Source organism: Strongylocentrotus purpuratus, unplaced genomic scaffold, assembly GCF_000002235.5.
Source record: "Strongylocentrotus purpuratus isolate Spur 01 unplaced genomic scaffold, Spur_5.0 spur5_scaffold_18, whole genome shotgun sequence".
Lineage (NCBI taxonomy): Eukaryota > Metazoa > Echinodermata > Echinoidea > Camarodonta > Strongylocentrotidae > Strongylocentrotus > Strongylocentrotus purpuratus.
The window spans coordinates 20027924-20040774 of record NW_022145603.1 but is presented as its reverse complement, the minus strand read 5'-3'; the positions used below and the strand labels follow the sequence as shown (position 1 = coordinate 20040774).

General features: G+C 35.7%; 1 long non-coding RNA gene across 1 annotated transcript in view; it reads left to right on the top strand.

Moving 5' to 3' along the window:
* The window catches only part of LOC753167, a 30651-nt gene extending 18489 nt beyond the window's left edge, over positions 1-12162 (top strand). Inside the window, exons 2-5 of the long non-coding RNA XR_004064740.1 lie at positions 5982-6072; positions 7968-8036; positions 8532-8761; positions 9854-12162. This is a non-coding gene — a long non-coding RNA (uncharacterized LOC753167). The remainder of the gene's footprint in view (positions 1-5981; positions 6073-7967; positions 8037-8531; positions 8762-9853) is intronic.
* The last annotated feature ends 689 nt before the right edge of the window (positions 12163-12851 follow it).

Here is a 12851-nt window from a genome sequence, read left to right as displayed (position 1 = left end):
CGTCACTGTAAGCGTTTATATGCGTTTTGCTCGGGGGCGATCATTCCACTTTTTTTATCAGCTGCGATGTAATAAAAACTCTACTTTAAGTGACATCACGAAGGAACGAAACGAACATCTGCAGTCAATTGTGTCCCATTTTCTCTCATTATCGGTCTCATAAAAAAAGAGATGGGAGTTGAGTTTAGTAGTCGATCGGGTATTTTGATGGGCAGCTAACTACCGACTGTTGTCCGGTGTTTTTAGTTTGTATCCGGGGTTTGACCGCCCTAATACAACGCATCTGTGACGTGTGTGCGTTAGGTGAATGTGCGAGCGTGTGCGCGCGTGTGTGTGTATGCGTGTGTGCGTTTGTGTGCGTGCGTGTGTGTGTGTGCGGGTGTGTTTGTGTGTGTGTATGTATGTATAGGAAAGGAGCCGAGTGATGATATAGGTTGGGAGGTAGAAGTAGATTTGCAAACAGAACGGGGGAGGGAGAGATTGGAGAGAGAGACAGACAAAAGTGAGAGAGAGAGAGAGAGAGAGAGGGGGTGGAGAGAGAGAGCGAGAAGGGACAGAGGGATCGATATAATAAAGATAAAGAAAAAGAGGAATAGAGAGAGAGAGAGATATCGAAAGAAAGTGAATATCAATTATTTAACTGTGCGAAAGAAATCTTAAAGTTTGATTCCTGAGATTGCATGTGTGCATTTCGAGAGAAGAAAAGAAAGAAAGCAAAAGCATCGTCTTTTGTTAAAATTAACATCATCATTTATACATACCGTTTTCTAGTTCATATACATGTATCGTCCAGGACTCCAAGCAGTACTGATAAAATTCTATATTATATTTTAGAGACTAAACAAAAGTTTGTCTGTGGGTACCATGGACACAACTCAAATTTAGCAAAGGGGTAGAAAAATAGTACAAAAGTCATGCACTTTGTTTCCTGTCGCGATTAAAGTCGTTAATGACCGTTCACGACGCAATCCCAGTAAAATTTCGTTTCGCTTGGCGATGACTCAAACTCTTCGAGTCCACCGACCTCGTTTCTTCCTTAAGTATTTGAAGGAATCAAGAGACATTTTGGTCGGAGAAGTGACAAATGGCGTTTATTTGTCGTGAGCAAGTTGGTTGTATGGGGAGCGATGATGCGTGCACGATGCGCTACGAGGAGCGTTTCCGCAAATAGAAAAATATCCGTCCGCTGTCCGAAACGAAACGTGCTAGTTGTGTGTGCTTGAAGTACGATTTATGTTTGATAAGGAACGTCGAAAATCAATCGTTAAATTTAACTGGTATTGAAATGTTAACGATACAAATAAACCTGATACAAAGAAGTGACGATTATACAAGTATCCTTGAGCTTACCTGCCATGGTTTTGTCACGTTTAATAAACTCCTTTTTCTATAATACGTAATTTCGTCATTGTATTCTTTTCATCATTTTGTGAAATCCTTTTTTTTTTGTAGTACAAATGAGCTATTTTGGGGTTTTTTCTTCTAAAATGCATTGTTGTTCCTTTCTCCCTCTCTCTCTCTTTCTCTCTCTCTCTCTCTCTTTCTCTTTATATCTCTCTCTTTCTCTCACTAGCGCGTCTCTACTTCTACTAATACTACTATTTGTACTACTTCTACTACTACTTCTACTATTACTACTACTACTACTACTACTACTACTACTACTGCTATATACATTACTACTATACTTCTTCTACTAATACTACTTCTTCTTCTACTTCTACTCTTACTAGATAAGAGTACTACTACTGTTGTCGGCTGTTGCTGGTACAACTGCGACTTTATAAGCTGCTGTCATCTCTTAAAATACAATTCGCCTTAAAGAAAGTATAATGTTATTCCAGACTACATCTAATCAATATCGGTACACACCGGGAATCGGTTAATTCATTATCAGGACGATCCTCATCCTTTATAAATCATTCCCTTCGGCTCCACAGTGCCCAATAACCCTTCAAGAAAGACCAATAAAAGAAGACCGATATTTATGGTCACGTGCTAATACTTCACTAGTGTAAGAGGCACGTGACTATGCACTTTCCCGCGCTTCAGGTTAGCTTTTGGCGCGCTCTGTACCTTCATTAACCCCCTCATTACCAGACGTTCACATACCAGTGACTCGCGAAATGTTACACTTCACCGTGGCACGTAAATGGTTAAACCTGGAGGGGCTTTGTGGTAACATAGGGGACCTGTAGACGCTACAAAGATGGATAAAAATGTCTTCAGATTTCGTAGTATTGATTTGTCGCTTGGTAGAACGTGCTATGACATGCTGGACGGGAGTTTTAGATGTTCAGATTTTGTCTGGATTAAATTCCCATCGCTCTATTCCAGGAAGTGTTACTACCAGAGTAGAACGCCGTCAGACATCTAATATCTGCCATATAAAGGTTTCTTGAATGACTTTATGCATTCATAAGGCATTTTTGCCGTGCATCAAAATCAATAACAATGAATTACACTTTGCCATTAATGAAGACTATATGGTGTACTTGTTTAATATACATCAAATGTAGAATGTGGATGTGAGCAGAGACGAAAGTGATTTATTGATATATTCAAGTACACGGTTAGAGGTGTCGTGGTCTAATGGATAGGACACCGGACTGTGGATCACTTAATTCGTGGTTCGACACCCGTTCCGGCACTGAGAGAGTGAAAAGGGACGGTAAAGAAAGCAAGATTATTTTAAATATATGAACAAAGAACAAGATGAGCTATGAAAGGGGGAATCAGAAAGACTGCGTGTGGGCGTGCGTGCGTATAATAGGTGCGTGTGAGAGAGCGGGGGTGGGTCAGAGAGAGAGGAGGGCGGGAGAGAGAGAGAGAGAGAGAGACGAAAGCGTCAATTGGGGCGATATAAATATTGGTAGAACTATCATCAAACCAGTGATTACGTTCATAATGCACTTTGTATGAACCCTATCTTTATTACAAATACATAAGCGCGTCATTCCACCTTGATTGTCGCTGATAATTGCTCGGTAAGTGAAAATTTATTGAGGTCACTCATGTCGAAGTCATAATTTCCGGGTGTCATCGCATTTCCACTGCCTCTTCGAAATACTTCTCTTTAAAATACAATGTAATAGGTAGGCCGAACGCGATCGAAAATTTAGGGGAAAAATCTAACCAACTGCAATTTCAATACCATGCTGTATGTCCCTTAAAAATTATGTTTGGAATAAGTAATACGCCCTTGTCTTATACGTACATTTTAGTTGGTGGCGCGCAATGCTTTTGAGATATTTTAGGTTGATTTTTTCGAAAGGAGTTGCTGTATTTGCATTTTACAAGTGCATGCGAATACGCTCTCGTATTTTTGAATAACTTTTACTCGATTAATTGTAGTGTGTTTAGAATTTTTTATTTTCCACTTTTTTAATTCATTGTATCTGACACAAAGAGCTCGCGGTTTAAACATTCACTTTAATTCAAATACTGCATTTTCAGGAGAAATGTACGTTAACCGTGTAAAATCAAATGTACACGGTGTAAACGTGTTTGATCACTATAGATTACATAACATAACATGGATGAAATAACATGTACGCTGCGTGTGCATAGCAGACGCATAATTATTTATTCGCCATTGACTGTTCTATACGATTATTCTCCAGCCCGTCAAAAGGTGCCATAAATTTCAGAATATTATGATAAAGGGCACTGTCAACGATTATTCCGAATTACGCTTTTTACGACGTATCCACGACCAAATATAGCTTAAATTCGGTGCGGTCAATAGTTCGGGCATAACCCCTTCGTTCCGTTTAAAAAGCGGGTTAAAAAGAGCTAATTGACCATTACGTATACTGAGAGGTCATGGTAGTTCTATTTTGAAAAATAACACCGCTTTTAACGAAATAATTATAAAGCCATTATCAATATCGGTTCGTGTAGCATGACAAACAGAAATCATGAATAGGGCGGTTTCAGATAAGTCAAACTCGATTATATTGCTATTTGAGTGGGCTTACTGTACGTGTTTATCAAATTGATTGACACGCATATACGTACTCACAAAAATAAAGCAATTTGTAATTTAGTGTCTGGTGGGAGCCGAACTCCCTTAACTCTCTGGGTTTCAGGCCTTTAATTAATACTAACAAAAATATTATTATTAAGAGCCACAGCAAAATGAAAGGGAAAACTGACAAACTTTGTATTTTTTTTCCAAATGGAGGTTTGAATTATGAAAATGTTTGAAATTGCCTGCATTCGATTTAGTCAGGTTCATCATGCCCGTTTGATTTCATATGCTGCACCATTCAGTGTTTTCATGTGTTTTTGTTTGTTTGTCCCTTTATCTCTTCTTTTTTTAGGGGAGGGGGTAATCTGTTCAATAAATTAGTTATAAACAAATGTCATTACTACTACTAAACACAAATACAACTGCTACTTCTACTACTACTAATTTTGCTAATACTGATGATGATATTAATACTGATACAAATAATGAACATTTTAATTGTAATAATGATGATGATAATTATATTGATGATAATAATACTGTTAACAATCATGAGAGTTATAATAATAATGATGAAAACTAATTATGATGACAATATTAATGATAACACTAATAATTACACTAATAATAGTATTAATAATAGTAATTATTATTATAACAGTGTTAATTGAAAATGATAATAATAATTTTTAAAAAAATGACCTTAGGCTTAAATTGACAACTATATCCCCTGAATTCCTCATTTATTAAAGAGAGGGTTTGTGCACAACAATATAAAACCTAAACAATCAAAGTAAAACCCTGTTGTCGTATAGCTCCTTATCTTGCCTTTAAAACGGCCATGATTTGGGGGAGCGTGTAATCTCGTCCCATGTAAATCTCGCCGGAATCATGTTATTCGCCCAAATTCACACATCACTCGCATGGGCTCACTCGATCCTAAAATGTAATCGGGAGACCCCTATCCATGTATAGGGACTTCCCGTGTAATTGAATTTTAAAGTCATGAGGTCAATGGAAATTTTGAGGATAAATGGGGTTTGTTGTCTAAAGATCGGGCCATCGTGACTAGGCTATGTATGTTAATTGATGTTATATGACAACAGGATTGTGTGGGCGTGTGCGTGCGTCTCTGTGTGCGAGTGTGGGGGGGGGGGGCGTGTGTTTGTGGTGCGTCTGCGTTTCTGCGTGATCATGTTTCAGTGATCATGACTTGAATATGTTAAACAAAATAACAATTCAACAAGATAAATAAACTAATAAAGAAAAAAAAATGAAAATACAAATGAGTCAATGATAAATGATTTAAATGAATGAATGAATAAATGAATAAATATATGAATGAATGAATTCATGAATAGATACATCACATCAAAAATTAAATGAATAATAAAACAGGATCACATTCACTTTGAAGACATTAAACAATGGAAACGTAACCCTCTAACAAGTATCTTCCTGCCTCTAGTGTATTCCCCAAATAAATCATGTTCTGATTACGTTACATGTCACTGTCGTGGTCGCACATTTCAATAGGTAACGCACGGGGCTATTGAAAGTGCCCAACTTAGATTTTTGTTTGTGGAAAGTCTTTGTGACCGGATTATAAAAAGTAATATTACATTAGTCCTTTTACTTCCAAACTGTTCGATCAACAGTTTCATATCTACGGCAGATCTCGTGGATGTTTTTTTTTTCTTCTTGTATTGTTCCGTTTTTTTTTCTCTCAAATGTTTGATTGTGTTTTCTTGCCGATCTTTTTGCTCTTTCCCTTTTGATATAGGCCTTCAAAAGAGTTGGATTATCACACAAAATGTTTTTTTTCAGAGAATGCTATCGCGAAATCATTCCAATAAAACCTCGCATTGTTACATAAGTTTTCCTTTGCTATGATATTTTGTTTTCCTTTAGCGATAGTCGAAAGTCAATATCTGCTTAACTGTAAAATGTTGAACTTCGTTATTAATTTTTTTTTATCATTTTCTTCACATTTCTTTTGTTTTTGCAGATACCATCACCATGAAAAGCACTGTGATTGTAACGCTTACGATATGCTGTCTTTTATACCAAACAACTAGGGCGGCATCGTTAACCAACAGGTAAGTCCGGCAAAGAAATAAGGCGCTTACGTCAGTTTCTGAAACAAAATGGCGCACACTACTATATACACCACCCACTCGCAATGCGTTCTATATTGATTTAGGAAAAAAATCATATAAACTGTGAATTTAATGTTTGATAGTCGTAGAGGCATGTGTTCACAATATCTCCCTCTTCGGGTCTGCCACTAGGTTGTCTTTAGTCGCGTTTCAGCCTTCACAAATTTTGCTTTAGACGGAAAATGCCCCAGTCTGGCACCTCATTCTCAGATAATTACATTATGTTTCAAATCTGAGCATGAGATCGAATTCACTGATAGGTTTTCAAAGTATGAATTTCCTATTTTTATCGACTTAACACGCGAATGAAAGCGGTCGGAATTCCTTGTGCGAGCCCAACGTTTGCAAGCGTTCGCCATCTTGGCGGGCTCGCTTTCAATTAACCAGCTGTTCTCACGCATACGTCAATCGTCTTAGTTGAAAGTGTGATTGCTTATTGTGTTAAGGCTTCTAGCTAGATTCGTCGTGGGGCAAAGTGTTTGCCCGCTTTTTACCGAAGGTGTTTATCTTGCAATTTGAGAAAAGATAATTTTTTTTTTCTTCTTCCAGTTTTGAATTGAGGAAACGAGATTCAGTCTTTGCACTCCTCCGATTTTTGTTTCAAAGAATGACCTTCTTTTTTTCTTGTTTTCTATAAACACTTTTGGGTTCGTTGTACGCTATTGCCCATCAAGTTGGAAGGTTTTGAATGAAATGATTGTGACAAAGTGCTTCTTTCTTGATTGGCAAAGTGTTTATCTTCTCGTAGATTTATCGATCATTCAAAAAAGTCATGAATTGATCAATCAAGTTCGAATGTACGTTTCATGGTTGATGGAAATTATATCAATACTTTTAAAGGTAAAGACCGGTAGTAGTAAAGTTGCAGTTCAAGGCTTTTGGGTGCAAAATATACATTCAATATTGTTTAAATATTGCCTTCAGAGGATTAGATGGCAATACTTCAACCTAGATTCGCAAAAGAGCAGAAATATATGCCAAAATGTTCAATGTTTAAATGCATTCACGCTATCTTTCCAGGCCGGATCGATATTGATAATTTACCAAATATATTTATTAATAGGCGGTTTCCCGGTAAAATGTGTATCTTCAGGTATTAATCAAAACATATTCTTTCATATGATTGGTAATAAGAGCTTCCATTTCTTTTTCTGAGAGGGGGCTTCTCCAAAACTGGTCAATACCTTTAATCTTGTTATTAAATGTTATTGTGATCAACTTTGAGTCAACCATTCATTTATATTCCTTTTCTATAATCATCACTTTACTCTGCGACATATCCCATTAAATTTGGTGTTGTTATTTTTATTATTTATAGTTTTGAAACTATTACAATCATTATTATCCTCGGAGTAGAAAGAGAAGGGGTCAGCATCATTAGTTTCAGTATCATTATTTTATTTTCGCTGTTTCTGTTACCCTTATTTATCTTCATCATTATCATCATCATCATCATCATCGACATCAAAATCATCATCATCATCATCATCACCATCAACACCATCATCGTCATCTTCATATATTCGTTATTATGATGATAATATTGATCATAAATTTAGTTATTTTCATCAAAATCATTATTTTTAATGAATTGTTTTCTTTAAAGCCCATCTGCACTAGTTTTGCCAGGGGAGATTAGACCTCCCTGCAAGGTCACTGACAGGTGGTTATCTCATAAATCAGCTCTCAACATAACAAAAAGGGAATCATGGGGGACCAACAGGCACCGATTGGGCATTGTTTGCTATATAGAGGGCGCGAGTAGCTATAAGTAGTGCAGTGTGGCTTCAATAATCATCCTTTTCTATAACGGCCATTTTTTTTTCCTTGTATAGAGACGGACTCTCAAGACAAGACATCCTAGATCTTCTTCAGCTCTATGAAGAACCAATAAGACAAGAGGGGTAAGAGAGATTCGTTTACTTTTCCTTATTTTTTCCTTTCAAATCCTATTGAAATCCTTTGATGAAATTATATTTGATACGTGCAGTTACTTTTAAGGGATTAATAAAACATCATGCCGTGTTTCCACTAAGTTGTTTGGAATATCATAGATTAATATTGCCGCATAATCTATAAGCACGACAAGTACAGTCTCAATTAGTGGCGGATTCACCATTCTCGGGCAATGAGGGCAGACGTCTAAAAGATGTAAGAAAATCAAAAGGAAACTATGATCATATGAACTATTCATCGCTGAGTGAAAATGTTATTTGTTTGCTTTTCTTATCAATAAAATGGTACTTGAAAAGGATAAGGGACATAGCTATGTTTGCTTCTTACCCCCCCCCCCCTTTTTTCCCTCCCTCTCTCGTCCTAACAGACGCCCAGTGAGCAAAGTGAGTTAATATGATGTTAATGTTTTCTTCTTATTCTCCTTCTTCTCCCTCTTGTGTTAGTGGCGACAAGAGGTCAAAAGGTTGCGGGAGTTTTAGTGGTTGTATGCAAATGGAAGTGGCAAAGAACCGAGTGGCTGCTCTTTTAAGAAACAGTAACGCCCATCTTTTTGGTCTAAATGGACCCGGCAAGAGACGACGATCGGTCGACGATCTTCCCCAGGTCAACGACGCAGAGACGGAGTAGATTCAACAGCGCCATCTAGAGTTCATCACACCTTGTTTTTGTCCTCGTAAGTTGAGTGGCAGTTTGTTTCGACTCTCTCTCTCTCTCTCTCTCTCTTGCTATATGTTTATCCATTTCTCTCTCTCTCTCTCTCTCTCTTGCTATATATTTATCCATCTCTCTCTCTCTCTCTCTCTTGCTATATATTTATCCATCTCTCTCTCTCTCTCTCTTGCTATATATTTATCCATCTCTCTCTCTCTCTCTCTTGCTATATATTTATCCATCTCTCTCTCTCTCTCTCTCTCTTGCTATATATGTATCCATCTCTCTCTCTCTCTCTCTCTTGCTATATATTTATCCATCTCTCTCTCTCTCTCTTGCTATATATTTTTCCATCTCTCTCTCTCTCTCTCTCCCTCTTGCTATATATTTATCCATCTCTCTCTCTCTCTCTCTTGCTATATATTTTTCCATCTCTCTCTCTCTCTCTCTTGCTATATATTTATCCATCTCTCTCTCTCTCTCTTGCTATATATTTATCCATCTCTCTCTCTCTCTCTCTCTCGCTCTCTCTCTCTCTCTCTCTTGCTGTCTATTTCATCTCTCTGTTTCTATTTTCTTCATCTCTCTAACAAATTACTTTTATCTAATTCAATCTCCCTAAATGTTCGTCTTCTTCTTTCTCATCCTTCTTCTTCTTTGTCTTCTCCTTCTTCTTATTCTAGATTTATTCTTTTATTATTCGTTTCATATTTTCTTCTTCTTTTTCTCCTTCTTCTTAGCCTCCTTCTTCTTTTTATATTTTCCTCATTCGTACGAAATGAGATGCTACACACATTTTTTCACAACTGAAATTGTAACTTCGATTTATGGCTGATTTTTTCTTCTTGCCTTACTAAAATATGGTTCAGAATTTTACTTACTGTGAACCAATTAAGTAACGCAGTAAAATTAAGCAATTTAGTCTGCCTTTCAAATTGACAATGAGCAAGTTGAAACTGTAAAAAGAAATAAACAGAAATGTACCAATATAAGGTAAATTTATTACGCTAGTGAAGCTTATTGAAGAGTTTTGTCTCACAATACTAGATACAATAATTTTGTTTGTGATTTAAACATAATGATTTGCATTTTACTCTTTTTAATTCCATTGCAGCTTCCAGCCTTCTTCTTTCTCTATTTCCCTGACCACCTATGCCCCCCCCCCCATCTCTCTTTCTCTCTCCCTTTTTTTTCTTCTCTCTCTCCCCCTCTCTCTTCAAGGCTCTGTCGAGATCCCAAAGCTAGGGGAGTCCCCACTGTGATCATCTCGCCAAGCATATCTTTGTCCAGCTGACAATATCGGACTCGGGCCCTAACCACTCGGTACAAATGATGATTGCCTTCTTTAGGACTCAGTACGGATAGAAAATTTAAGAGATTAATATGTTTTGTGTTATCAATAATGATGGAGGTCTTTAGAAGTAAAACCTATGAGGTTAATATATGCATTTGCAATGAAAATGTATTTAAAACAATTTTAAAGTTCATTTTGAACTTTTTGTTAACGATTTGAAGTGAGAATCATTATGGGATTCGTTAAATGAGCAAGACCTTTGATAAGTGTGAAAATAATGAAAACTAAAATGGGGTGAAACTGAAAGCCGCTAGGATGGATATCCAACTATGAGCCACCCCTTAAAAACAAAATATCGTTAATTTTCACCGAATTCGACCCTTTTTACATTTAATTGTCAGTTGTTATATCATCAAAATTTCTTCATATTCACGTGAATTCTATTTAAATACAGATTATTGCTTGTATACTGATATACATTAATGTTTTAGATGAAATCAATTCTGAAGTTATTCAAAAAGGGAGCTCTTATTAAACTCGCACACTTATAGCAACTTTATGTTCACATTTCCTTAAAACTGTTTGATAAATAGTTCGCTCTCATGAATTCAAAAGCAATTAAATCAGCATTGTCGTAGAAAATAAATCGAAGGAAATATGAAATTTGTCATTTTTTCTTTCGTAATATCCCAATTTCTCAACTGCCTCTGCCAAAACCAACCCAATTTAAAAGAGTTCCATCCTGAAGTGCAATAAAACTGTAATCACATTTGCCTCAATGGAAAAACAATTCACCTCAAAATGCCCATTATTACAAGGAAACAGGTTTTGATGTATGAACTTCAGACATTTTATATATTTTTCTTCTTTTTTTCTCCATTGAGTGGTATTAAATTGTAAACGCTCATACAAATATTATCGAATACATTTTGTTGAATTTACAACTTAACCTCGCTTGCAATCTTATACGGTATTTGACATTTATTTTTAACGGCAGTTGTTAGTTGGGGATGACCGAATTTTGAGGACATTGGAATTAATTATCCTTATTTATCGAAAGAGTTACATAGCGAATCACGATGAACTTGTTGCCTCTCGCATTATATATTTATATAATTAGAATGAAAGATTTACCAAAACAATCCCCTCATCCGTCAAAGGAGGAGAAAAAAATATTGTTCTGTTATTGAATCTTGTCCAAGGTTATTGAATATTTTCTTTCGCCGTGTCTTTGTTCCCAGCATGCAGCAGGCAGTGAAGTTCAAAGGTCATGCATAATTCATGAACTGTGACGTACTAGGTCCTCAAAATCGGTGATTTCTGACCTTTCATTCCATTTTAAAACGCTGACAGCCTATTTTGAAAGATATGTCCAAATATTGAACACATTTTAAGGGTTTATAATTATTTGTACTTTTGACCTTTTAAATGACAACCTACTGTTGGAGGCTCCGTGCAATTAAGACTAAGGAAGAATTTTCTGTAAATATTGGATATATAGGCCTATATATAATATGCATCTACTTATTAATCTTTGCTTTGCATTATGTTTGTAAATAAGATATTCATTTCCTAGATGACCAATTGTTAGCATCTTTCCAAATCATTTCATATAAAAAAAGCTTCGATTTTCATCTTCTTGCACAGTTTGCTATTATCACAAATGTTTCATGTAGCACGACTGATGGAGTTACCTTTTATTGTAAATTATATAGAACATTTTCAATTTTTAAGAAGTGTATTAAATGAATCTGATTCCTCTGAGAAATGCGAAATATCTGATCTCTCATTTTTAATTAATGGATTTTGGGTTAATTCTTTTTGACATTTTCAATATACATTAACAGTCTATACTAAGCGTTATGTTTTGTATTGAACTGATAGTGTCCAATGAGTATCATTCCATACTGAAAAAATTAAGAAAAAACACGATTCATGATTACCTTTACGTATCACAAAGTAATTAATCAATATTATACATTGACTCCTAATGCACTCGTTGATGTTTACTTTATTATATGCTGACGTACTCTATAGAATTAGACGAGCTTTGTTCATTTATTATTCTTTGCAAGAATTTCCACCGTTGATGAAAATTAATGGAATTAAAATGCTTTATTTCACTATCATCAAAGTTTCCCAACTCTATTGTTTGTTTGTTTTATTAATCAGTAATATATTTCGAAATGCGAATTTAAAGCATACGCCTTTGTTCTTGTTCCAATTGTACTTCCAAGCATCATAATGCAAGAATATTCTCCCCACTCTCTCTTTCTCTCTTCCTCTCTCTTTCTCTGCTTCTCTAATTCTCTATGCTTAGTTATCGTCATTTCCATATGAAATAAAATAAAACAGCCGCAGTTTTGTAGCGTCATATATGAACGATGCTTTACAAGATAGACCCAAAATTTATATGCATTGTATATACAATTGAATTTTTAATTGAATTTGAATTCACTGATTTCACATGCTGGAATATATACAGAAAATTAACAATTATTGTTAATTTTCTGTATATATAAGAAAACTAAAGATATAACATCTGAAAACAATATTATGAAAATTGAAACACTTTAATTACATTGTTGACAACTGAACAAACTTGGCAGTTTGAAAATGTTTGAAGGTAGACTTTTCCTATGTGACATGTGAGAATGTAGGGCTAATTGAAAAGCGTGGCTTATAATAGTAAGCCCCTCTTAAAACGTAGGTACATCTCAATATAGGTTCGTTAAGTAATTATTTAAAATCATCAATAAAGTATGAAGCTATGTTTTTGTTGTGTGTGTGTGTGTGTGTGTGTGTGTATGTTCGACAA